General features: G+C 43.5%; 2 non-coding genes across 2 annotated transcripts; both read right to left on the reverse strand.

Annotated features, from left to right (window-relative positions):
• Positions 1-1,374: 1,374 nt before the first annotated feature.
• Positions 1,375-1,477, reverse strand: LOC136484490 (small nucleolar RNA R71). Its single transcript, XR_010766010.1, has one exon. It is a non-coding gene; the product is annotated as a small nucleolar RNA R71 (small nucleolar RNA).
• Positions 1,478-20,802: 19,325 nt separating this feature from the next.
• Positions 20,803-20,909, reverse strand: LOC136484478 (small nucleolar RNA R71). The gene has a single exon (XR_010765997.1). It is a non-coding gene; the product is annotated as a small nucleolar RNA R71 (small nucleolar RNA).
• Positions 20,910-26,142: the final 5,233 nt, after the last annotated feature.

Raw genomic sequence — 26,142 nt, forward strand, 5'->3', positions numbered from 1 at the left:
GTATTGTTTTGATCTATCTTTAGCATATACTTGTTGGATATTAGATTGTAATCCAGGCCCACACGTGTATTACGATCATCACCTGCCATAGGGTGCTCTAATTGATCTGTGCATGTGCAATTAGAGTAGTGAGAGAAGGTGCAAGCGTGGTGCTTATACATTATCTTGCCTTTGGTTACCGCTTATCGCATGGATTGTTTGTGGTAATTAGCATGTGGTGACAACCTTGTCTACCCTTTGTATTCCACCATGTGTTGTTAGGCAAGTTATTAAAATCGTAAGGCTCTAGTAACATGGTAGCTCCTTCAGGTAGGAGTTTTGCCTCCTATTTTCTCACCGACCACCTAGTATACTTGTTGTGTGGACTCAATCTATGTGTTGCAATTGTGTGATTAAGGTAGAATCATAGAAGATGAGTTTGAATCACAGGAATCCTTTACTCAGTCATTGTCCTCCCACCTAGCTATACCTTACTAGCTATCTTTTTATTATCTTTATCTTGGCTTGTTGCATCAACCCTTCCAGTTATATTTCGATTACCCCCTTGCACTAGTTGATACTAAGTTGTGGTAAACTTAAGGATCTCTTATTTATTATCATTCCTATCTACCGCTTTCCTTTGGGATAAAATAAATAACGATACCTTGGAATACTCCCGAGTGAAATGCTACAACGGTATATTCTATGCGCTTGTGGAATTATCCAATAGAAATAAGAAATACCAACAAGCATTTCTGGCGCCGTTGTCGGGGAAAGCATCAGCCTAGGAATTTTAATAAATTTGAATCCAGAATTTGCCATCAATTTAGTTATCAATTAGTTGTGGGGGCTTACCTTTGCCTTTGTTTCCCTTTATTGTGAAGCAAGGCATTGTATGAACGGTTTCCACCAGTCGAGCAATTTCATTGAAGATCCTGAGCAATTGGTGAGGAGAACTAGATGCCGTCAAGTTCCCCCTCAAAGGTTCTTCTCGATTCAGATCCATTCAAGGAAGGAGGCTCAGCACCACTACTCAAGGAAACTATGGCTCAAAAGACGATCTCCGACTTCTCGGCCCCATCGGCTACCAACGTGGCCACATGACCCTAGGTCAACTTGGAGGATGCTACCTTTGAGCTCAAGCCTACGCTTATCAACATGGTGCAAGCCAACCCATTTTGTGGGAAGCCCCATAAGGACGCCAATGCCCACCTGCAACACTTCATGGAGCTGTGTGGCACCTTCACCATCAAAGGGGTGACATTTGACGCCATCCGTCTTTGCCTTTTCTCATTCTCTTTGCTAGGGAAGGCGAAGCAATGGTTCTACACCAACCGTGATAGATGCACCAATGTGTTCCTCGAGAAGTTCTTTCCGATGGGCAAGACCAATGCAATTCATGGAAGGATCTCAAGCTTCCAACAACAATCTGATGAGACGATTCCTGAAGCATGGGAGGTCTCTAAGAGTACATTCGTTCCTATCCTCATCATGGGATTGAAGAATGGCTCCTTATCCATGGTTTCTACCATGGGCTAATCAGCATGGCCCGTAGTCACCTGGATGCTGCTGCTGGAGGGGCATTCTTTTCACTCAATGTGAAAGATGCAAGAGACCTCATCGAAAAGATGGTGGTCAATCAAGGATGGAATGAAAAATACCTCTAGCCAAAGAAGAGAGGTATGCACACCTTTCATGATGTGGACATGCTCTCTGCCAAGATGGACCTCTTAATGAAGAAGGTAGAAGAAGGATCCAACTCCAAGAAGGATCAGGAGGCCATTCAACACTACGCCACCACATGAGCCATTGAAGCTGATCCCTGATGTGAGGCATGTGGCGGAGATGATAATTCAGGCAACAATTGTCTCAAAACAAGGAAGGACGTGAACTTCATCATCATCAACAACAACAACAATGGGTATCGATCCCAACAACAAAATGGATGGAATAAACTATGGCTATCTCCTCGACTCGCCATTCATCACCAAGAAGGGAGATCCTGGTGACCCAATGATTGAGTGCTCAATTGGACCACAAGTCTTCCACAATGCCTTTTGCGACCTTGGATCAGGAGTCAACATCATGTCCAAGATAACATATGATAACCTGCTAGGTGGACCTTTGTTCGCTACCTTTATTCATTTGCAGATGGTGGACCAAACAATCTAGTTGCCTGAGGGACTAGCAAGAGACATCCTAGTAAAGATCCAAGATGACTAAGTCCCCGTGGACTTTGTGATTTTGGACATGGGAGCCATTGAGGACGTTCCTTTCATCCTTGGAAGGCCATTCCTCAACATAGCAAACGTGGTCATCTACGTGGGATCGGGGCAAATCCACTTCCGAATTCAGAATTCGAAGGTAAAGTGTGCTTTTAATGGATATACTAACAATCAAGTCAAGGCAAACCATCCTAAGAGAAGGCCATGATACAACCAAAGGAGGAACCAAAAGAAGGATGAACAGACCAAATAGGAAAAGAAGGACAACCGAAATCAAAATCCAAATAGGTTTGGAGGGAAAAGGAGGTGCAAACATCTCGGTCTCCATCTTTGGGAACGACCAATGAACCCAAAGAATGAACATGCCAGAGAAGTCCTGCTCTAAGGACTTAAAATATGAAGCCCTTGCCGAAAGGTAATTGGTAGTTATCTCATATTTGATTCTTTTTCAATTTGCATTCTCACTTTGCATTTTCATTTTGCATTTTTCATGCTCAATTTTTCAACAAACCTTTTTCTTTTATGCATTTAAGTTGAAAATAAACTTTTCACAAAATTTTGAGAAGTTTTGGAGGGAAGAGGGGTGTCAACTGACCCCCTAGGATGGCTTCTACCATTTCTTTTGAATGGGGAGAAAGAAGTGACCTTGGTGGAGACAAAAGAAAAAGAAAATAGGGACTAAGGCAGGTCGCCCGACCACCCTATGGCACCTTTGGTCACTTCTGCTTTCACCATTTGTTCTTGCTAGGAATCCAAGGTGGAGTGGCAGTGGTTGGCATGGTAAATGGAGGAGAAGGGAGGTCGGGCAACCTCCCCATGAGACCTCCAAGCCACGTCCTTCCTTTCCTATAAAAGGCTATGCTTGGGGAACTCATTTTCACACTCAATCTTCATAAATCTCGAGCTTCCCATCTCCCACTTCTCTGATGTTTTGTGAAAGTTCTTCTCAAACTTAGTTCATAGGTTAGCCACATTAAGAAAATACCAAAAATATTTTCTGTTTTTCTCTTGCATTTTAGTTGCATTTTCAAGCTTGTCTTTGACCTTGAGTCACTCTCACAAGAACTTTTGTGGTGGTTCTTACACCCGACAAGAACGATTTGTGGAGTGTGACTACCCACAAGAACGGTTTTGTGGAGGCAACCACGCCCCACAAGGACTACTAACCCGGATGACTAACGCTAATGCTAATCCCGCTAATCCTTTATCGCTCTAGTTGTGTTCTTGTGTCTCTTCTTGCTGCAGGAAAAAATGAAGAACCCGCTCAAGACGACAATCAAGAAGGTGAAGAATGTTGTTGGTGGGAGCTCGTCCCGACTCTCCCGTCACTCTGATGGTGACTCTCAAGGAAGGAGAAGGGGAGGTTCTTCCCATTTCTCTTGGGAGGACACACCAAGTGATGAACAAGGCCAGGAGGAGCAACATCTTGGTGCACACGAACAAGCCGCACCAAGCGAAGGTCAATATCATGGTGCAATTGTTGTACCCCCGATGAGAGCAATGGATCTCGAGAGTGGTCTCTGGTTCAACCAACCAGAGTACCTATAATGCCTCTCAATCCTAGGGCGCACGTTTGAGCACACCAAGATACTTGACCCAAGCCTCCTCAGCAGATCAGGTATGCACATGGAATTTACTACTGTCTTTCCTACAATTGGTTGGCAGAGTTTTTGGAAAATTGCTGATGAACTAGGAATTAGGCTTCTTACCATAGAGTTCTTGTGCCCGTTGCAAGTTTCTCATGATGGAGTTTATTTTCGCATGTTTAATCAAGAGTTTAATCTTTCATGAAGTCAATTAAATGTTGCTCTTGGTTTTGATGAAACATGCTTGCTAGATTTAGACTCTGCCACCCATAGATTTAATAAAGCTAAGTTTTGGGAAGCCATAACAACTTCACATAATTGTTTTAAACCAAGACCCAATGAAATCCAAAATCCAACCCTTCGTTTTCTTCACCGTTGGATGGCTGTAAATCTTTTTCCTCGCAATGATGTTCATCCCTTAAGAGTTGAAGATTTAAAACAGTTGTATGCCATGGTTCATAAAATTCATGTTTCACCTGTCAAGCTTTTAGTTGCTCATTGGCAAGGAGTGTTTAGTAGAGTTGGCTCCATCGAGTTTGCCTCTTTAATCACTCGTATTGCTGAAATAATGAACCTGCTAAATGGTGCACATCCTTTTGAATATATAACCATAGCTAGGGGCATAATCACAAAAGAATATTTTATTCATGCCCACATGCTAAAAAGAGGTCCAAGAGACTGGCTTAAAATGATTTATCGTAGCCATAAGGCTGAGGTCTCACTCCCAAGTTAAATACATCAGTTGTATAGGGCTCGCCAATTAACGTTTGATTTGGACCAAGTGGCGAGACACCAAAGTTTTGTAGGTACAAATACAGACAGGATCACATGAAGCTTGACACTAGCTGCTCAATTTGAGCAAGGTGGCACATCATGAGGTGCGGGTAGTGATGACGATGATGAAGAGGAGGCAACATTGAGTGCCATGGAAATTTCAGGTTCAAGTGGGATGCCTCCACCACGACCATCACGCACCCAAAGAGCGTGAGCTTCCTTCTCATCCTCATGAGATAGGGAACATCACGACTCATGGCAAGGTCTGGACCATCTCGCCAATGAAATGGGTGAGATGCGCATAGAGCAAGGGGCCACATTGAACATAGTCTAGCAAAACATCTAGCTAATCCAAGCCATCCAAGAAGAGGAAATCCATCATTGGATGGCTTGGTGGGTGCAACAAGGAATTTACCCACCACATCCACCACCAGGTCATTAAGCAAAAGACAAGCTTGGGGGAGGTTCCCTCCCCCACTAAAGAAAGTATTTATTTTCTGCATTTGCATTTTAGTTAGTTTGACTTCTTTCCTTTATTGCATTAAAAAAATCTGAATATGATAAATAGTTGCTCTGTTAATGTTTCTCTAGTACCTAGTTTACAACTTGATATTTCTCTAAGTATGGATTACTTGGCTCATATGAAACCTTCATGAACCTAAAACTTTTGTGGGAAACAAGTGCTATAACTAAGTCTAAGTTGTTGTGAGATAAGAAATAGCAAGACAAGAGCTGCTATAATACTGTTCCAAATGAGTATGATTATCAGAGTTTTATTCTTGAAATGATGAAAAACCTTTTTGTTCCTCAATGGTGATAATTCCTACCAAAGCCATATACGCTCTTTCATGATATAAGCTTTCTACATATGCTACTTGCTTTGTGTTGAGTTTTGTCAAGTCTTGTGACCCTTGTTGAGAGACTTATCAGGCTCCCAAGATCAAGATCACGTACACACCACATATATGTGCTACTTCTACACTGGAAGTACACAAAAACATGCCCTTCATTTTCCATAAAATAAATGCTCCATGCTCTAAAAGTGTGATCTCTCTCTAAATATGTTTTTAGTAGATGAGACATAAGGCTAAGCAAAAGTATGAGAAAAGAAAAATATTTGTGAGCACTTAAAGGCTCATAGAAAAAAATGATAGCCATGTCTCAAAATAATAAATTAGAGAGAGAGAACATATCAAATAGAGGAGTATTTTTCATACACCATGTTTCACACACTTGCACATCTTGATCTAAGAGCATGGCACTTCTCTCCTTGGATCCAAGCTTTGGCTTTACAGCATATGTATGGTAAGTATGCTACATTCTTCATTCCTACCTAAGCTCCACATAAGCCTTAAGAAGTAGGATGAAAAAAAACAAAAAAGGCAACTTCAAGAATATGCCTTGGTGAGGAACCATACACCATATGAGCGACATGAGAGTACCATATGAGGAACATTAAGTTTTCTTTTGAAAAATATTGCAAAACCTCCGATATGAAACTTGTGCGGAATGAGAAAAATGGTGCTCAAGTCAAGTTGTTCTGTCTCTCAACCGCCCAAGACAGAGGATAAGGCCATATGCCCAATGGAGGACAAAGGTAATATGGGTGAGTTTTCAACATTGCTAATTTTTCCATTCAAAGAGAAATATGTTTGTTGTACACTTGGTACTCTTGAAATGTGTAGCATTGTAGCAACTCCTGATCCACCGAGGCGAAGTTTAATTGTTTGCTCGAGATGAGCAAAGGTTAAGCTTGGGGGATCTTGTTGACGGTGAAAATGTCATAAATATACATACTCAAAACACCGTCAATAGCCTCATAATCAAAGGAAGAATAACATAACATGGACATATTTTATCAATAACGAGTTCCACCCTTGGATGCAAGTTGTGCTTCTCAACGGCTCAAGATCAACACACATGGATCCATGGGCCCACAGGGACACAAACCAACATGACACACATCAACCAAGGCATCCAACCTCCACTATGACATGTGGGACAACCTTCTAGAAGATGATGGAGGGCCCACCTGCCACAGGGGGGGTCAGCCGACACCATCAGAAGGTTGGTCGGCCTGCCATGTGGGCATAGGGGCATCCACCAACTTCCAGCATGCTGCCATGCACCTCAGTGATCTCCACCCTTGATCAATGACGATTCCAATGATGATTTGATCCAATGGTTGAGGTGGAAAGGCACACGGATTGATGACATGGCAATGGAGTAGTTCCTACTCCACCTTCACTATAAATAGAGGCTCACACTCCCTCTACAACTCATGCTTTCAAGTCCAAGTGAAGAGTAGTATAGTTCCATTTCTCTTAGTAGGATAGTTAGTGTGGGCATTAGAGTTGAGTCGAGCTTGCTCTGGGTTTCTAGAGTTGTCTTCTGGACAGCCTGGTATAGCTCTTGTACCTTTCCCTTTTTAGTAAGACTTTTATTTATTTAATATAGTTATATTCTTGCTCTACTTTACTTAGTCTTTACTTTGTGCAATATTATACTTGCTATAGTATTGTTTTGATCTATCTTTAGCATATACTTGTTAGATATTAGATTGTAATCCAGGCCCACACGTGTATTACGATCATCACCTGCCATTGGGTGCTCTAATTGATCTGTGCATGCGCAATTAGAGTAGTGAGAGAAGGTGTAAGCGCGGTGCTTATACAATATCTTGCCTTTGGTTACCGCTTGTCGCACGGATTGTTTGTGGTAATTAGCAAGTGGTGACAACCTTGTCTACCCTTTGTATTCCACCATGTGTTGTTAGGCAAGTTATTAAAATGGTAAGGCTCCAGTAACATGGTAGCTGCTTCGGGTAGGAGTTTTGCCTCCTATTTTCTCACCCACCACCTAGTATACTTGTTGTGTGGACTCAATCTATGTGTTGTAATTGTGTGATTAAGGTAGAATCATAGAAGATGAGTTTGAATCATAGGAATCCTTTACTCACTCATTGTCCTCCCACCTAGCTATACATTACTAGCTATCTTTTATTATCTTTATCTTGGCTGGTTGCATCAACCCTTCCAGTCATATTTCGATTACCCCCTTGCACTAGTTGATACTAAGTTGTGGTAAACTTAAGGATCTCTTATTTATTATCATTCCTAGCTTCCACTTTCCCTTGGGATAAAATAAATAACGATACCTTGCAATACTCTTAGGTGAAATGCTACAATGGTATATTCTATGCTCTAGCGGAACTATCCAATAGACATAAGAAATACCAACACTCTCCAGAAAGCTACACAAAGTTCTCATACTCTCGACGGTGTGTCTCAAAGGGTCTGGTTTTGGCATGGGATGTGCCCTCGTGATACCTCTCAAGGGTAGACCAGATCTTGTGAGTCGTCGCAAGATTTGAAACACGATCAAACTCAGGCAGCGAGAGACTTGCAAAAAGGGCATTTTTGGCTTATTGTTGGCTTCGTGTTGATCAATTTGGAACTGATCAACCCGAGCTGCCAAGACCACATAGTCCTGAGCCAAGAAAATCTCCCAAACTTTTGAGTTGATGCTCTACAAGTATGCAGACATCCGAACTTTCTAGTATAGGTAGTTAGTCCCATTGAAGAAGGGAGCTTTACTACTATCGCGCTCCATGTTGTCTTTGTGGATCAAGAACCGGTTAAGGTAGATTGATCCTTAACCCACTTCAATACCAATTGAAGGATCGAGAAAGGCGACCAGAGAGGGGTGAATGGGAGCCAATCAACCCTCGAGCCAACTAGTGGCTGGATGTTCTCGGTGATGACCAAAGAACACAGCAGGACAGTCACCACAGTAGAAAACCAAGTGCAACATAGAAACATTCCGAAACTCGAAAAACAGAGCTCTCAACTTCAATCACAATGAAGCAAGAGTCCGCCTCAAAATCCTCTAAGCCAACCGGTGACTTGAGGAATGAGAAAAGTTTCTGGGCACTGCTAGACACCCACGGAACATGCGGAAGCAAGACCAAACCAAGGAAACACCTCAGAACTACTAGAGGTCAATTATTAGCCCCCAGACCGTGGAACTTCAGCCTTTGAATGCGGAAGTTCAGCGCGCGAATGCTGAACTTTAGCATTCCGGCATGGAAGTTGGCGCGGAAGTTCAGTGTAGCCTATTTTCAGCAGCGCGAACCAACGAAGAAAAAGTCAGAACCTGATCAAACGAACTCAAATTGAGCTGAATTGCACACATCTTCTCTAGGGAGTCACCAAGGTGTCCACAAAAGTTGAGCTCCAAATGATTAAGGAAACTCTATACATCAAGAAATTTCTGGACCGGATTGAGGTTTTCTAAACTTTCCTCAAAATTCCCCAATCTTGTGCTCATGAGGAATCTACTCAAACTGACTTGCAGATACGTTCCTCATGTGTCATAGCATGTATCCATCCACCCCAATCGATCCCAAGTCCCCCAAAAAATGAAATCACCCAAAACTCAAGAGAAGGGGGTTCAGGAGAGGAATAACCGAATCGATACACAAGAACTCAGATCTAGAGCCACTAATTTCAGAGGTCAACATGCTTTATTTCAAGCACCAACAAGATCTAGTTCTTATAGAGGTCAGGTTACACAGCAGAGGAATCACTCTATACACTGTGGATCTCCTACCAGTGCTTAGGTAATGAAAACTAGAGACTAGGAAATCTAAGGAAATGACAACTGGAGAGATGGTCTGGTTAGAAGCAGCCATCCTCTTATTTATAGAGCTATTACATAACCCCCTAACATGCCCTTAGATAGTTTAGCTGAACCACTTAACCCCAGGGGCATAACGGTCCAACTTGAGATCCAAGCATCCGATGGCCATGGGCTGTCACACCACAAAATTTCCATTTTGGTGATGTGAATAGAAAACACTAAATAAAATAAATGTTTTCATGAATTTTCTAAAATCTTCCAAGATTTATTTATATTGTTTATAATTTAAACAATGAAAAATGTGATTTTCTTATACTTTTGAAGTTTAAACTTGATATGTTTGTTGCATTCATGCTGAGGGCATTAAATTTTATTGTGTGAAAAAATGAATTTATAAAACTCGTTTAAGCGTCGAATAGGTTTTATCCTATTTCCAAAATAAAAATATAAGTTTTTGTTGAAAAGTAAATTTAAATTTAGATTGAAAAAGGTAACTTTAAAAGTGAGTTGATTTGAAAACCTCTAATGGTTTAAACAAATTTAAAAACAAGTTTGACTCAAAAGGTTTGAATTTAAGTTTCAAACTATTTTTACAAAATTTGAAAAAGTTTGAAAACCCTCTCTCAATGCTCAGGAACGAAACTCTCTACCTTAGCCCATCAAACCCTCTCTCTATCCGTCTTTTTTCCTTTTTGGCCGTAGCTCTCTACATCTCGGGCCGAATCGCAGCCAGCCTGACCTGCTTCCTTCCGCTTCCTCTTTGTTTCGCGTGCACAGCAGCCCAGTCGACCTGAGGGGCCCCAGCCAAGGCCCAATGGACTCCTCTTCCCGCCCCTGCCTCTCCCTCTTGGGCCGCGCTCGGCTTGGCGGCCCAGCTCGCCAGCGTGTGGAGTGGCCCGCTCTCACTGCTCGTCTCCCTCTCGCTATAGCCTGGCCCTCCTAGCAGTCTACCCAGCACCTGCTGACTGTAGGGACCACACGTCAGCGACCCCATGACCCTTCTCCTGCCTCCAGCCGTTACCACCGCCGCTGTCGGTTTGCCTCCATGCGAGTGCGCGTTTAGTGGAGGGCGTGGTGGCCTACCATTACAGCTCGGTGCACCACCGCCTCGCACCACGACTCCCCCACTCCCCTCTCCGCCTATAAAGAGCACCCTAGCGTCCCCGTGCTCTCCCCTTTTCCCCCAAAACCGTAACCACGCCACCACCCTCTCGATCCGCCGCCTTGGAGCTTCCCCACCGACATTGCAGCGCCGTCGGGCTCCGCCTAGTGAAGCCACACCCACCGCGCTAGGTCTTAGCTCATCTCAGTGCAAGCATGGAGGCCGTTCGACCTCACCAGAGCTCCAAGCCTATCGTCATCCGCCTCACCACATCTCCCTCCCCCTCTGCCCCGAACCAAGCATCGAGAACCCCCTACTCGACTCCGCAATGAGCTCCTCTCTATTTTTCGCCGCTTATCGTCGTCCACCGTGCCCTATAGATCGAGTCTGAGCCTACATCGGCAAAGCCTCGCCGCGGTAGCCATGGCACCATCGTGCCTACTCTGTTCCGGCGACCAGGAAGCAGTGGTGCGCCCCTGGTCATCCATCTACCGATCAACGGCTCTAGTGCACCTGCACACACCGCCTCAGGCGTGGGCGCAGTCCACGGTGTACCGCAGGCTTGGGACTCAGCCGGTCCACGGGCTGTGGACCGAACCCACCGCACAGTCCCAGCTGCTTTGCAATCTTCCCCTTGCCCTTATCAAAAATTCCTCTACAAATTTGTGAGTCTCGGCAATCTTACCCGCTACCCCCTAATATCTATGTTTAACTCTGTTTTGGTCCTAGCACAAAAGGAAAAAAGAGTTTATTTGTTTTAAAATTGTGTTAATGATGTCATTATATTTGTTAATGATTTCATTAACTAGTTTTTGGTAATAAAAATATCTATAAATTTATTTATTTATTTTGTTTTTATAAAATTGATTAATGATGTCATAAATCATATTTATGATGTTATTAGCTTGTTTTGCTTGTAAATAATTCTGAAAACTGGCATTTTAGCAAATGAGCCATTAAACTTTATAAAATAATTTTGTGGTCCAAATAATTTACTTTTTGGTCCCTAATTTTGAAAAGTAATTACAAAAATGTCCTTTTATTTAGCAAAATGCCCCTAAAACTTCAAAAGCTCATATCTTTTTAACTGTAGCTCGGTTTTAGGTGGTTCTTGCGCTCACGAGTTCGTAGAAACGAGACCTATACGGTAGGAACCTTTATAGCTTGTTTTTGTAATGCTTCGTGTACTTTTTTAGGGTCATTTATAGGTGGTTGTACCGGATGTTGTGTTCTATAGAAGTGAAGCTATGCAAGGATGATCCAGAAGAAATGTTTGAGAAGTTTGAGCAACATTTGGAGGCAAGTGTAACATAAGTACGCCTTGTTACCTAATAACCATATAATCACTTTCATATGCATGTGTCTAATATGATGAACCCATAAGGACTTTACCTAGTACTTTTGATATCATGTATTCCTTGTTCCTTGGGTTTATGCATATGGGTAGTTTTGGCTTAGCTTGCAATTACCATTGTTATAATATTTAATTTGATTAATGACTTATGGAATCATTGGTTAAAATGATGTTTTTAGCAACATGGACAGAAGGGGCTAGAGCATTGGGCCTTTTTGGGTGCTAGTCTGCCCTCCGTAAGCACTAAATCTTAAAGCGGCCACCTAGGAGGTTCCGTACAACCTTGAGAATCACATGGCTCTGATCTTAACTAAGTAACTAGTTTTCTCTAGCTTATTAGTGATTACCGAAAGGCACAAGAGGGGGTGCCATGTTGGATATGGCTCTTGTCCTGCCCAAGTGAGTATAGGGTTGTGTGTCATGTGTGCCACTTGGGAGGAGAGCATCCATATACACTTGCCACTGAAACCTCACAGCTACTAACTTGTTAGAGTAATTAGTGAAAAGTTGTGTAGTGAGACCCTACTGCACATTCTTGGAAAATGTGATATGGGAGTCATGACCCCTGGCATATGGGAATCACGACTCGGGGGTAAAGTTGTACAAAGTCGGCAGAGTTGATCTAATCTGATATATCAGCCGTGCTCACGAACACGAGCGGCCTAGATCCTTTTTGAGTTAGATGGTTTGATGGATGGTTTGGGACATGATTAATCTTGATGATAATTAATTATATTCACATGAGAGCTCTAAGCATAACCTAGCAATTTAGGTTTAATAAATAAAATATGACCAACTAAAAATGCTTACCACAGTACAGCCGAGTCAAGACTTTTGAGCCTTGCATAAACTCATCTTATGCTTGTTGAGTATGGTGTGCTCACTCTTGCTTTACAATCAACAAAATCCTGGATGGTTACCAGATGGTGGTTCAAGTGATGAGTTACCTGAGATGTTCGAAGAATACTAGGCGAGTGCTCCCCCAGTCAACCGTCCCTGTGGAATATGGAGGCCTCAAGAGAAGATTAAGGATAGTTTCCGATGTGCTTTGTTATAGATGTAAGTTAATGTAAATATGTTTCGCTATGTAATAAAACAATGCTTCTGATATTTACCATATCTGTCACTATATGTGTCGCGTGGACATCCTGGGCACACATATAGTTAGCGCTTGGTCTTCTTTGGAAAACCAGGTGTTACAAAGTGGTATCAAAGCAGTGTTGACTATAGGACGCTTAGCCTAGTTAGAAATGGTCGTTTTTATAAACTTATTTTGGTGAAATCTAATCGTGGCTTCCTCGCCCTTGATGCTTTGTGAAAATTAAAAGTACTCTTTACCAGAAGCCCCTTGTTTCTCCTAGATCAGTGGATATGCATGTGAAGTTGAAGACTCTACATCAACAAGAAAAATCATCACACTAAAGAAGACTAAAGATTTCAAGATCGTTCTGTCCTATGACCTACATAAGTAGGTTTTTACCCGAGCGCTTTTATGTTAGCAACGATGCTAAGATAAGTGTTAGTTTGTTCTGATTAAGGACAACAACATGTTAGTGTGTTCTTACATGGTTGATTGTTTTGTTATCGCGTCCATGTGTGATTTGGCTCTTTGTAATGAGTGCCTCATCAGTGAATCTCAGGACAAGATTCCTGTGAAGGGGGGTAGTTTGTCACACCCCAAAATTTCCATTTTGGGGATGTGAATAGAAAACACTAAATAAAATAAATGATTTCATGAATTTTCTAAAATATTTCAAGATTTAATTATATTGTTTATAATTTAAACAGTGAAAATGTGATTTTCTTAAACTTTTGAAGTTTAAACTTGATATGTTTGTTGCATTCATGATGAGGGCATTAAATTTTATTGTGTGAAAAATGAATTTATAAAACTCGTTTAAGCCTCGAATAGGTTTTATCCTATTTCCAAAATAAAATATAAGTTTTTGTTGAAAAGTAAATTTAAATCTAAATTCAAAAAGGTAACTTTAAAAGTGAGTTGATTTGAAAACCTCAAATGATTTGAAACCCTAACCGACGCCCAATGGCCTCCTCTTCCTGCCCCCGCCTCTCCCTCTTGGGTCATGCTCGGCGTGGTGGCCCGCTCCCGCAGCTTACCTCCCTCTCACTGTAGCCTGGCCCCCCTGGCAGTCTGCCTCACAGCCACTGACTGCAAGGGCCCATGAGTCAGCAACCCCACGACCCTTTTCCTACTTCCAGCCATTACCGCCGCCACCACAGGTTCGCCTCCGCGCGAGTGCGCTATTAGTGGAGGGCATGGTGGTCAGCCGTTATAGCTCGGCGCACCACCGCCTCGCTTCGCGGCTCCCCCCTCCCCTCTCAGCCTATAAAGAGCTCGATAATCAACTAAAGCTGATCATCTCCTGACAATCACTCATCACAACTCGACACACAAGGGCACATATCAACCTTGTGTTCGCACCAAGCACGTATGGGAGGTGTTGAAAATTGAAGCTAGAATTCTAGAGGTGGAGAATCACTAAATCAGTTGAGGAGAGGTGATGTCCGGACATCCATTCATAAGCTGATGGCACACAAATAAGGAGAATATATTAGAAAATAGATAAAAGATCCAAGGGCTGTTGTAGCAAAATGCGCTTCGAAAGGGCGAAATCTATTAGACTTCTTGTACTACAACCTATCCACTTGAGTTTAAGTTCTTGATTTAACGTGGGTACTCGTATTTTTCTGAATCATTTCAGGATTTAATAGCACTATTTTTTAACCATAGGTGATGTACCCATCAACAACGAGGTGTTTGTGGTGATTTCGTCAATCTCAATATCCAACGACCTAGTCTTTCGGAGAGGCCAATATGGTGGCTTCATCAATCTCGAGGTTTACTGGCCTAATCTTTAGGAGGTGATCCTAGGGGTTGGGTGTGCATTTGTATATTCATAGTGTCTAATCTTTTAGAGGTACTCATAGGAACTAAGTGTGCGTTCGTACATTTACAGGGGTCAATGTGCTTATATGTATTACTCTTCAGGAGAACTGTACAAGTTCCTGGATCCAGACTGTGGCTATGTCACCAGTTTCACTGTGCACTGTTGGATCGATGGCGTAGGGCGCATTCTTCTTTCCGCCAGTTTCCCCATTATCATGGGTTCGGAACCATGCCAAGCATCGAGTTGTTCATCGGAGGTTCGTGTGTGGCTCTCTGGTGGTACGGACACACAAAACACTTAGAGGCACAGGCGATTTTATCCTGGTTTAGGCTTCTGAGCACCACGTCCAGCAGTATGGTGTTCTTCATGTTAGGAATGCCCAATCAGGAGTTTCTTACAACAATGGAGTAGCGAGACAGAGTTTGGTAGGGGATTACGTGGTGCTATCCTAGGGTTGTTCGGTTTGGTTTCTACCTCAGGCTAATAAATCTGCTGATCATCTGAGCCGATTGTCTATGTTCTGATCCCTTCTTTAGGAGCCTATGCCTCCACTTATATACCAAGGAGGGCACATGATATAAAAATGAGTAGGGTATACCCTACGGATTCTCTACCTAGTGCTTTTGGTTCCTCCGTCTTGGCGCCATCGAGTACTCCTTTGTCATGTAGGAGTGGGCCGACAATGCCACAACCACTCCTAGACGTCTCTGTGCAGTCTAGGGCTTGACCATTAGGTGCTGTCTTCCGCAATGTAGCCTTCCCTAGTGTGCCTTCTCGAGGCTTCCTTGGCAAGAGGGGTTGATGAGTAGGCCCAGAGCCCTTCACCCCGCGCGCTTGGGGAGTCTCTTGTCCTGACACGTCACACCCATTGCGTGACCCTGCCGAGGGGGTGGCTGACAGTGCCTCGCAATAGTTGGCTTCTTGTCTTGGCTCCAGATGTCGGTTGGCCCCGAGCTAAGGCTCGGGCAGTTGCCAGGCCAATGGCTCAGCCCGGGCTCCCCGTCGGTCAGGAATCCCGACACTGTGGCTAAGTCCATGAGCCCTAAGCCATAGTTGCCCAGTCATTCGGGCTTGTCCTTCTAACATCATGAGCCCCTCGGAGGAGGGTGATCCACGCGGTGCCGAGCCATCCGTTTTCTGCTAGAGGATACGCGCGAGCGTACCTGATGGGTATAGGCCCCGAGCCCCTGAGCGACTCAGAGTGTCAGTCGAGGGATCACTCGGTCTGTAGTCTCTTTCTTGAGGACTTAACATAACCCAATGTTAGACTCTCGTCAGGAGCCCCCGAGCCCTTCGTGGCCTCCTGGGTCATTTCTAGGATGGCAATGAGGGGTTGTTGCTGGCCTTGGCTAATCAATCGACCGAAAGGTGTTGGGCCTCATTGGCCTTTGGTTGGACATCCCTTCTGGAGACGCAACAGTTGCTTTACACGACCCTTGGGTCTGGCGATGCCATAAGTGAGCGTTACTCTGATAGAACCTGAGCGAGAGCCTGGCAAGTCTATCATGGGGCTGCCCACTCTGAGCCTAGTGAGGCGCCTGCTCACCCCAGCCAATCGTGGGTTGAGTGACTTGGGCTTGGTGCCCTGGCTTGGTGCCATTTCGTCGCTCGGCATCCCACGCTGATTCGAGGACTTGGTAACAGGCTTCTAGGGCTCGGGATGCACAAGGCGACGACCAAGACGCTCGGCGCACCCAGACTGGAGGCCGTTGATGGGCCCATTGCACAGTGCCCATTGCTCTTGATCTTTCATACCCCAGAGCCGGAAAAAGTCTAGATCACCCCCTCACCTATAACAAGGAGTCTACTTCACCCCCAAAACTATGAAACCGTCTGTTTTACCCCCTGAACTTTCCAAAACCGTCTATTTTACCCCTGGGCGGTTTTCAACGTCGGTTTTGCTACAGTAACAGCGGGTTTGCTACAGTACCGGCTGGTTTGAATTTCCTTTTTTAATATATTTTCGGTGCATTTTTGAAAAATCATAGTAAATCATAGAAAAATCGTAAAATAAAAAATCTAATTTTGTTGGACTCCACATGAGTAGATCTACATAGTGAATATATAATACGGTATGCTTTATTACAAAATTTTTACTGTAGCCTTAGATTAATTGGAAAATCTAATTTTGTCTGTAATTAATTGAAATAATTCATAGCTGCAGCTTGTATGGTCCAATTGTGGTGAAATTTTTATGGTACGCTAATTATTGTATGCTTGAACTATAGTAAAAATTTCGTACTCATTGGACCATGTATAACTTAGTTATAGATAAATTCTAATTAATTACAGACAAAATTGGATTTTTCAATTAATTTAAAGCTACAAAAAAAAATTTGTACTAAAGCATACCGTATTATATATTCACTGTGTAGATCTACTCATGTGGAGTCCAATAAAATTAGATTTTTCATTTTATGATTTACTATGATTTTTCAAAAATGCACCGAAAATAAATAAAAAAAAGAAATTCAAAACAGCTGGTACTGTAGCAAACCCGATGTTACTGTAGCAAACCCGATGTTACTGTAGCAAAACCGCCGTTGAAAACCGCCCTAGGGTTAAAATAGACGGTTTTGAAAAGTTCAGGGAGTAAAACAGACGGTTTCATAGTTTTGGAGTGAAGTAGACTCTTTGTTATAGGTGAGGGGTGATCTAGACTTTTTCCCCCAAGAGCCATCACATGGCGTCCATTGGCTGGACCTTTGATCTCCCGGTGGTGAGGGTCGGTGTAGCCCTCGGGCCATCATGGGGCCGGTTGGTCAGCGGGTGGAGTGGTTTCTCCACGTGCGCACTTCCCACTGTTGCTAAGTGTAGTCTTTTGATATTCCTCGGTCATCGTGCCAGCAGGTGGAGTTAAGGTGCGTAGCGCACCATGCTCCGTGCAGGGTGAACCGCCGTGCCGCGAGGCGATGATTCGAGGCGGCGCGACTGTAGCATTTTGATCACGCAGATCTGAGCTGTTGGTGCCATGCGGAGCATCCGAGAGCGGCGCGAATCCTCGATTCTTACGGAGTGTGCGCATTGTAGCTCTGTTGTGTAGTGGTGCGAATCTCAGAGCAGGACTTGATGGCTCGGCACTTCCCATCGGTCATGCCATTATGGCGCAGTTTCCTTCACGCAAGTGGCTCATGCCCATCACTCATCTTTGACGGATCCTAGCCCTCTTCTGGGGCCAGGGGCCAGTTAGCGAATCTACCATTGGCAGATGATCGGTCGGCCGTCACTACCCTAGGTTTCCCTGCTCTAGGCTATAAATGTCCTCCTAGTTGGGTGACCAAGTGGAAGCTCACTCAGACTCTTGTTTTCGCCCACACAACCCTTGTCGCCATGGTCTGGCCATCGAAGTGGGATGACGCTCTCCGTGTTAGCCTTCTAGGCATGGGGAGGAGCAGCTGTGTGGCACGGCATGAGGGGGCGAGTTCCCCTATGCTGTCGGCTAGGGGCCGCCCTTCTCTCCTCCCACGTCCTTCTCCTGCCGGGCTCCCTGCCGTAGTTAGCCTTTGCGCTGCCTCTGCACGTGAGGGGCCGGTGGCAAGCGACGGGTCCCCCATCTTTGTCAGAAATGGCATGGGGCCATATCAATCTAACCCTCACGTGAGGGCAGAAGTATTTCAGCGATGTTAGTTGCCACAAAATCCTTCCTTCAGGGCTGGTTTAGATTGCAAATTTTTGCAATCTGGACACTGTAGCACGTTTCATTTGTATTTGACAAACTTTGTCCGATCATGGATTAACTAGGCTCAAAAGATTCGTCTCGTGATTTACAACCAAACTGTGCAATTAATTATTTTTTTTACCTACATTTAATGCTCCATGCATGCGTCCGAAAATTAATGTGATGGAGAGAGAGTGAAAAAACTTGGAATTTTGAGGCAATCTAAACAAGGCCTCAGTTGGGCAAGGAGGATACCCACTCGGAAGGGTCGGCGCTACCTCGTCGGTGAGGCTAGCAGCTCGAGCTACACCCCCGACTGGTGCCCAGGGGATAGGTCATCATGAAGGAAGGGGGATGGAGCATGCAGAAATGGACACGACATCCTCTGTCGGTGTTGGTATTTCTTATGCTCAAGTAGAATATTCCACAAGTGCACAGAATACCATTGTAGCACTTCACCAAGGAGTATTACAAGGTATCATTATTTATTTAATCCCAAGGGAAAGCGGTAGCTAGGAATGATAATAAATGAGAGATCTTTATGTTTGCCACAACTTAGTATCAACTAGTGTATGGGGATAATCGAAATATGATAGGAAGGGTTGATGCAACAAGCCAAGATAAAGATAGCTCGAAGATAATTAGTGAGGTATAGCTAGGTGGGAGGACAGAGAGAGAGTAAAAGGTTCCTATGAGTCAAACTCTACTTCTATGGTTCTACCTTAATCATACAATTATAACACATAAGATTGAGTCCACACTACAAGTATACTAGGCGGTAGGTGAGACAATAGGAGATGTAACACCTACCCGAAGCACCTACCTTTTTACGGGGAACTTACCTTTGGAGAACTTGGCTAACAACACTTGGTGGAGTACAAAGGCTAGACAAGGCTGTCACCACTTGCTAGCTACCACAAGCAATCCGTGCGATAAGCGGCAACCAAAGGAAAGATAGTGTATAAGCACCACGCTTACACCTTCTCTCACTACTCTAATTGTGTACACACAGGCCAACTAGAGCACCTAATGATAGGCAATGATCGTAATACATGTGTGGGCTTGGATCACAATCTAATATGTAACAACTATATGCTAAGATAGGCCACAACAACAATATCATAAGTATAATGTTGCACAAAGTAACAACTAAGTAAAGTAGATAAAGAATATAAATATGTTGAATAAAGTAGAATCTTACTAAAAAGGAAAAGGTACAAGAGCTATACCAGATTCTCCAGAAGACCAGATCTGGAAACCCGAGCAAAGCTCACTACTCAACTCTAACTCCCGCACTAAACTATCCTATACTACTAAGATAGAATGGAGCTATGCTACTCTTCACTTGGAGCTTGAAGGCATGAATGGAGAGGGGGGGGGTGTGAGCCTCTATTTATAGATGGATAGAGGTGGACCCATGGATCCATGTGCTCTCCATCTCCTTCCTTGGATCAAACCGCCATCAAATGGAGTGTGATGATGCACCAAAGTTGTGCTTCCTTGTATGGGTGCATGCACAAGGTCGGTGGTGCACCAGGGGGGTCGGCTGACCCCCTCTCTCGCATGTGGGCCCATCCCCTCCTATGGGGTGGGTCCCTGGTTGGTGTAGAGTGGGTATGTGTTGATCTTTTCACCATGGCATGTCAGTTTGATGAAGTGTGGGCCATCCAATCCATGTGACTTGATCTTTCACCATTGAGAAGAAACACACTTTGCATCCAAGGGTTGAGGACCACTTGGGAGTGTGTTACATGGATCATGGAGGCTTAGGAAGGCTGGTGGGCCCATAGGGGTGGTTGGCCAACCCCCCTATGGTGGTCCCACCTGTTCATTTCTCTCCATTTCCTATTGTTCTGTAGCAAATACTCCATGGACATGTGGAACTTGTTATTTAATAAAAATATTCTCATGATATGCTTATCTTCCTTTATTCCAAGGCTGTTGATGGTGTTTTTGAGTATGTGAAAGTATGACATTTTCACCATCACCAAGATCCCCCAAGCTTAACCTTTGCTCGTCTTGAGTGAAGGGACTGTGACGCCTAAGAGGGGGGGGGGTGAATTAGGCAACTTAAAACTATATTTCTAAACTATGGCCTCTTTTTCTAACCTTAGCAAAACCTATGCAATTAAGTAAACTATCTAAATGTGCAACTACGGTTTTGCTATAGTATTGCTATCTCTACCGCAAAAGAGTTATGCAACCTAGGTGTTGATGGTGAAAATGTCAAAATTTACATACTCAAAACACCGTCAACATCCTCAGAATAAAAGGAAGAATAGCGTAACATGAGCATATTTTTATCAATAACAAGTTCCACTTGAGGCATTTGTATGTAGGATATCACAAAACAGGAGGAAATGAGCCAATGCATACTTGCAACACTTTATGGAGGTGTGTGGCACCTTCACCATCAAAGGGGTGACGTTTGACGCCATCCGCCTTTGCCTCTTCCCATTCTCTTTGCTCGGGAAGGCGAAGTAATGGTTCTACGCCAACCGTGAGGAAGCCACCATCTAGGATAGATGCACCAATGAGTTCCTCAAGAAATTCTTCCCAATGGGCTAGACCAGCTTCCTTTGTGGAAAGATTTCAAGCTTCCAACAACAAGCAGATGAGATGATTCCCGAAGCATGGGAATGTCTACTGGAGTACATTCGTGGCTGTCCTCGTCATGGGATTGAAGAATTGCTCCTAATCCAAGGTTTGTACCATGGGCTGACCAACATGGCCCATAGTCACCTGGATGCTACTGCTAGTGGAGCGTTCTTTTCACTAAATGTGAAAAATGCAAGAGATCTCATCGAAAATATGGTGGTCAATCAAGGATGGAACGATGAACGCCTCCAGCCAAAGAAGAGAGGTATGCACACCGTTCATGAGGTTGATATGCTCTTTGCCAAGATGGACCTCTTGATGAAGAAAATAGAAGAAGGATGCAACTCTAAGAAAGATCAAGAGGCCATTCAACACTACGCCACCGCATGAGCCATCAAAGTCGATCCTTGGTGCGAGGTATGTGGCAGAGATGATCATTCGGGCAACAATTGTTCCAAAACAAAAGACAATGTGAACTTCATCATCATCAACAACAACAATGGGTATCGCTCCCAACAAAATGGATGGAATTCGCGCCCCTTCTACCAAGGTAATGGAGGTAATGGTTTTAATAATAATTTAAATAATAATTACAATAACCAACCTACATTCAAAGATCTTGTTTGCCAATCTAAAATCAATGAAAGTATAAATAAAAAGTTGTTTGCCAATGACAAAATTCTTGAAAACCTTAATGCTAAAATGGACAGCTTTCCTTCTGCCATTAAGAATCAATTGAGTTTTAATAAAATGCTAGAAACACAATTAGCACTATTAGCGGCCGCTGTCCCATCCTTCGAACAAGGTAAGATCCCTGGGAAACCCAAGGATCCGATTGATACTGTTAAGTTGGTTAACATGAGGTTTGGTAAACCTCCACTCCGGTCAAACTACGGCTATCTCCTTGATTCACCGTTCATCACCAAGAAGGGAGATCCTGGCCGCCCAATGATCGAGTGCTTGTTGGTGTTTCTTAGCATCATCACCAGGATTATTAGTCCATGGCAATGGCACCAGAAATGTCAGTTGGTATTCTATAATGTTTACAGAATAAATCTGTAAGCGCACGGAAATACCGTTGTAGCATTTCACCCAGAAGTATTTTAGAGTATTGTTCATTTATATTTTCCCAAAGGAAGACATGGTATAAAAGTCTCTAAAAGTGATATGAATATGATAACATGACTGCATAATAGACCAAAGTTCATAACAGGGGTAAGCTAGGATAAAATATTGGATAGTGTGACACACACTCAAGCCAATCTCAAGGATAAAGATAAAATAAGAAAAAAAGAATATACCTAAATAGGAGCAGGCTTATCCTAATGGTTATGCTAAGATGAGTAGATGATCATACATATACATGGTTTTCTAGGGATAGAGATCCTAAGTTAAGATAGCCTTGGTCACTAAAGACTTGCTTTGGGCACCAGATCGCACCTGGTCTACCAAGTGATGCTGGCCTGTAGCTCTATGTGGTACCCGAATGTGGGGGATTACGAAGGATGGATAGGGCTATCACCACCTACCGCCTACCCCTCAACCGTGGAGTACGAGGCAAACGAAGGTAACTTCTATCTTAGACACCATGTCTATGCTATTGGTTACTTCTCTAGCATTGGATAGGAACTTTTGTCTTTATCAGGAGTCCTCTACTAGAGTATTCATCACAAGGACGAACAACAAACCCGCAAGCTTATAATGACCAAGACTAACTTAAAATAGAACTCACCACCTCAACTTAGGTCTTGGTCTAAACATGTATGTTGTATGAAAGATTAAGCATAAAGTTTCATATGCTAAGTGAATAACATAAGAACTTTTCTCTAATTCTATAACATAACTATATTGATAAGATCAGAACAAAAACATAGAAGAACTCTTCATATTGATCATACCAAGATTTCTTCTAGATGTCCAAGCTCTTCACAAGAGTCTTGCCTAGCTCCAAATACTACTAAAAGTAAAAGTACATGTGGGAGGAGAGAGGCTTCTTGAGTGAGGTGTGTGTTGAGAGAGAGAGCTCTCCCCCTCCTCTTATACTAGCCTAATGGTCGGTTTAGGGCGAATATGTAGGGGAATCTTCCCAAAACCGCCTCTCCTCATCATTATCGAACCGCCAGAGGAGGATGGACCTGGGCCACGGCACTGGGGGTGCGGCCGCACCCTAGCTAGCATGCCTGGCCACCACCTTTGCCAGGTGGGCTGCTGGCTAGGCCCAGGTTGCCTCCTCGGTGGTAGACTATGCTTTACGCTTCCTATATTGTGCACTTTGATCATACTTCCCATGCATTTCTTATGTATATCCTGCAAAACACAAAGTCTCCAATACATGTGCAAATATGTTAAAATGAATAACATATGTGTGTAAGGTCGCTAGTTCCTCCTGTTTTTGTGTCTTAATTGGCGGTCAGATTTGATCGTTAAGGACCACCAATAGTGCTCAATTGGGCCACAAGTATTCCACAATGCCTACTACAACCTTGGATCAAGCGTCAACATTATGTCCAAGGTAACATATGATAACCTACTATGTGGACCATTGTCCGCTACTTTTATCCGTTTGCAGATGGCGGATCAAACCATCTGGTTCCCTGAGGGACTAGCAGGAGGCATCTTAGTAAAAATCCAAGATGACTATATCCCTACGGACTTCATGATTTTGGACATGAGAGCCGATGAGTAAGTTCCTCTCATCATTGGAAGGCCGTTCCTCAGCACCACGAACGTAGTCATCTACGTGGGATCATGATAAATCCACTTCCAAATTCAGAGTTGGAAGGTAAAGTTTGCTTTTAATGGATACACTAACAATCAGGTCAAGGCAAACCAACCCAAGAGAAGGCCACGATACAACCGAAGGATGAACCAAAAGATGGACGAACCCGCCGGATCACAACCACAACCAAAATCGAAACCCGAACAGGTTTGGCGGGAAAACGAGGTGCAAACATCTCGGTCTCCATCTCTAGGACCGACCAATGCACCCAAGCAATGAATACGACGGAGAAGTCCTACTCTAAGGATTTAAAACATGGAGCCCTCGCCGAAAGGTAAATTGGTAGTTATCTCATATTTAATTCTTAATTGCATTTTCATTTAGCATTTTAATTTTGAATTTTTTATTTTTGATTTCTTGACAAACCTTTTCCCTTTCTGCATTTGAGTTTGAGTTGAACTTTTCATAAAAATTTGAGGGATTTTGGAGGGAAGAGGGGGGTCGCCCTACCCCCTATGATTCCTTATGCCATCTTTAAGCAAATGGGGAGCAAGAAGTGACCTTAGAGGAGACAAAAGAAAAGAAAAGTGGCCTAGGGCAGGTGCCATCTTTAAGCAAATGGGGAGCAAGAAGTGACCTTAGAGGAGACAAAAGAAAAGAAAAGTGGCCTAGGGCAGGTCGGCCGACCACCTTATGGCAACTTTGGTCATTTTAGCTCCCACTGCCTTGCTCATGTTTGGAATAATAAACAAATGCTGCTAAGTGGCATGACAAGATGAGGAAGAGGGGGGTCGAGGCCTCCACCTTGTCACCTTCTTTGGCTATAAATAGCCATGCATGGGAAGCTCAACCCCCAGCTCAAAACCGTCAGAATCTCGAGCTTCCTATCTCCCCCTTCTTTCAAGTTTTGTGATAGTTCTTGATGTAGACTAGGCCCGATCTTCTGATAGGTATGATAGCGTCGATTGGTGGAGACTCGACGTTCATGATCTAGGCTTCGAACCAAGACTGATTCGAACCCCCGCAACCGTTGCACCACTGCTCCGTTGGTTATCAACCACGCGAACGCGATTGACCTCGCCGAGAAGGCTTTCCTGCAAGCGAATCGAGAACACAAGCAAGAATGAGATGAACGCAATCTGAAATTGCAAATAAATATGAGGCTTATGATAACAAGAAGTAGTTCAAGTCTTTATTCGAAAGGACTAATCGCCACAGGCGAACAAGATCAAGAACTGGGGCCCTAGTTCACAGCAAGCGGCCTTGGCGGCGACAGTTACAGCAAAACGATGTCTGTTTCACGAGGAAATCAAGAACTAAACAAAACCCAAACCCTAAGGAGAGTGATGACTGGTATTTATAGAGTCTTGGGCGTCACCCCCCTAGACGCGCCCCCTAATGGGCCCAAACACGATACACGGTCCAACGGACCAAAAGACGGTGTCGTAGCACCCTGACAGATTCTGGACGCTGACTTGTTTCAACGATTCCTGTTGATTCTAAAGGGATTTTGATGTGAGACCAATTGGGTTGGCTTCCTTATCCAATTAGCTTTCCATCCATATGTGGATCATCGAAAACAGAGTCCGGATGCGTCCTGGGTGACCAGTTTAAGGCAAACTGGTCCCGGAGGCCGAGATGGACTCGAACTTGATTTGGGCCTCCACCTTGGTGACTCGAACCGGATGAGCTTTGGGCCTCCTTCATGCTTAGGACACCCTCGCTGATCTCCTTGGTCTCCATATGGTTCTCCAAGCATTGTCATATGTATGGAGGTCATGTCCTCATCATCCTCCCTTTCTTGACGAAAAGCCATCCTCGGCGTCGATTTTCTTTGAAGTCGATCCTGCACAAAATGAGGACAAACGAGGTTTCCAAAATAATGGGAATGGACAATGTTGTGAGAAAAAATATGACCACATGTCCAGGTTTGTAGCATGTCTTGTCCTACAGACATGTAGTCTGCTCGATTGAAATACACACGATCTTTGCCAATACTATCCTGCAAAAGATTAGTACTAACAAGAAATATATGCTCCATTTCTTTGGATTCCACTTGTGTTCGAAAAGCAAAACTAGAGGAATATGGCATAACAACAGTGTTGATCTTATTGTCCTCTAGTTGATCATTAATTTGCACAACAAAAGGAGAATTTGGATTTGCACAAATGTAAACTCGTTGTATCAAATATTGCCCTTGGTTGTTATATTTACCAAAAACATGATAGGTATGTCTAGAGAACCATGGTAAATCAGCATATGCATAAAGTTTCTCCTCTAAAGAACTAAGATTACACGGAACATCAAATTCAATGTAACCCAAAGTATTTAAAGAAGACAATAATTTTAGCTCATCAACTTCACTAGCATTATGAATAACAAGTCTATTTTCAGCACAAGTTCTCATTTTCAGCACACATATAGCGTGATCATTCTTCAATGATTGCATGGGTATAACATAAATATCATCATGCAAGTCATCTTCGTCACAAGAAACATCAAGCAAATCATCTTGTGACAAAGGTAAATCAAACGAATGCTCCACTAAAATTTGCTCTATCATAGCATGATTGGTGGAAAAATTCAGCACATCAAGA

Source organism: Miscanthus floridulus, chromosome 9, assembly GCF_019320115.1.
Source record: "Miscanthus floridulus cultivar M001 chromosome 9, ASM1932011v1, whole genome shotgun sequence".
NCBI lineage: Eukaryota > Viridiplantae > Streptophyta > Magnoliopsida > Poales > Poaceae > Miscanthus > Miscanthus floridulus.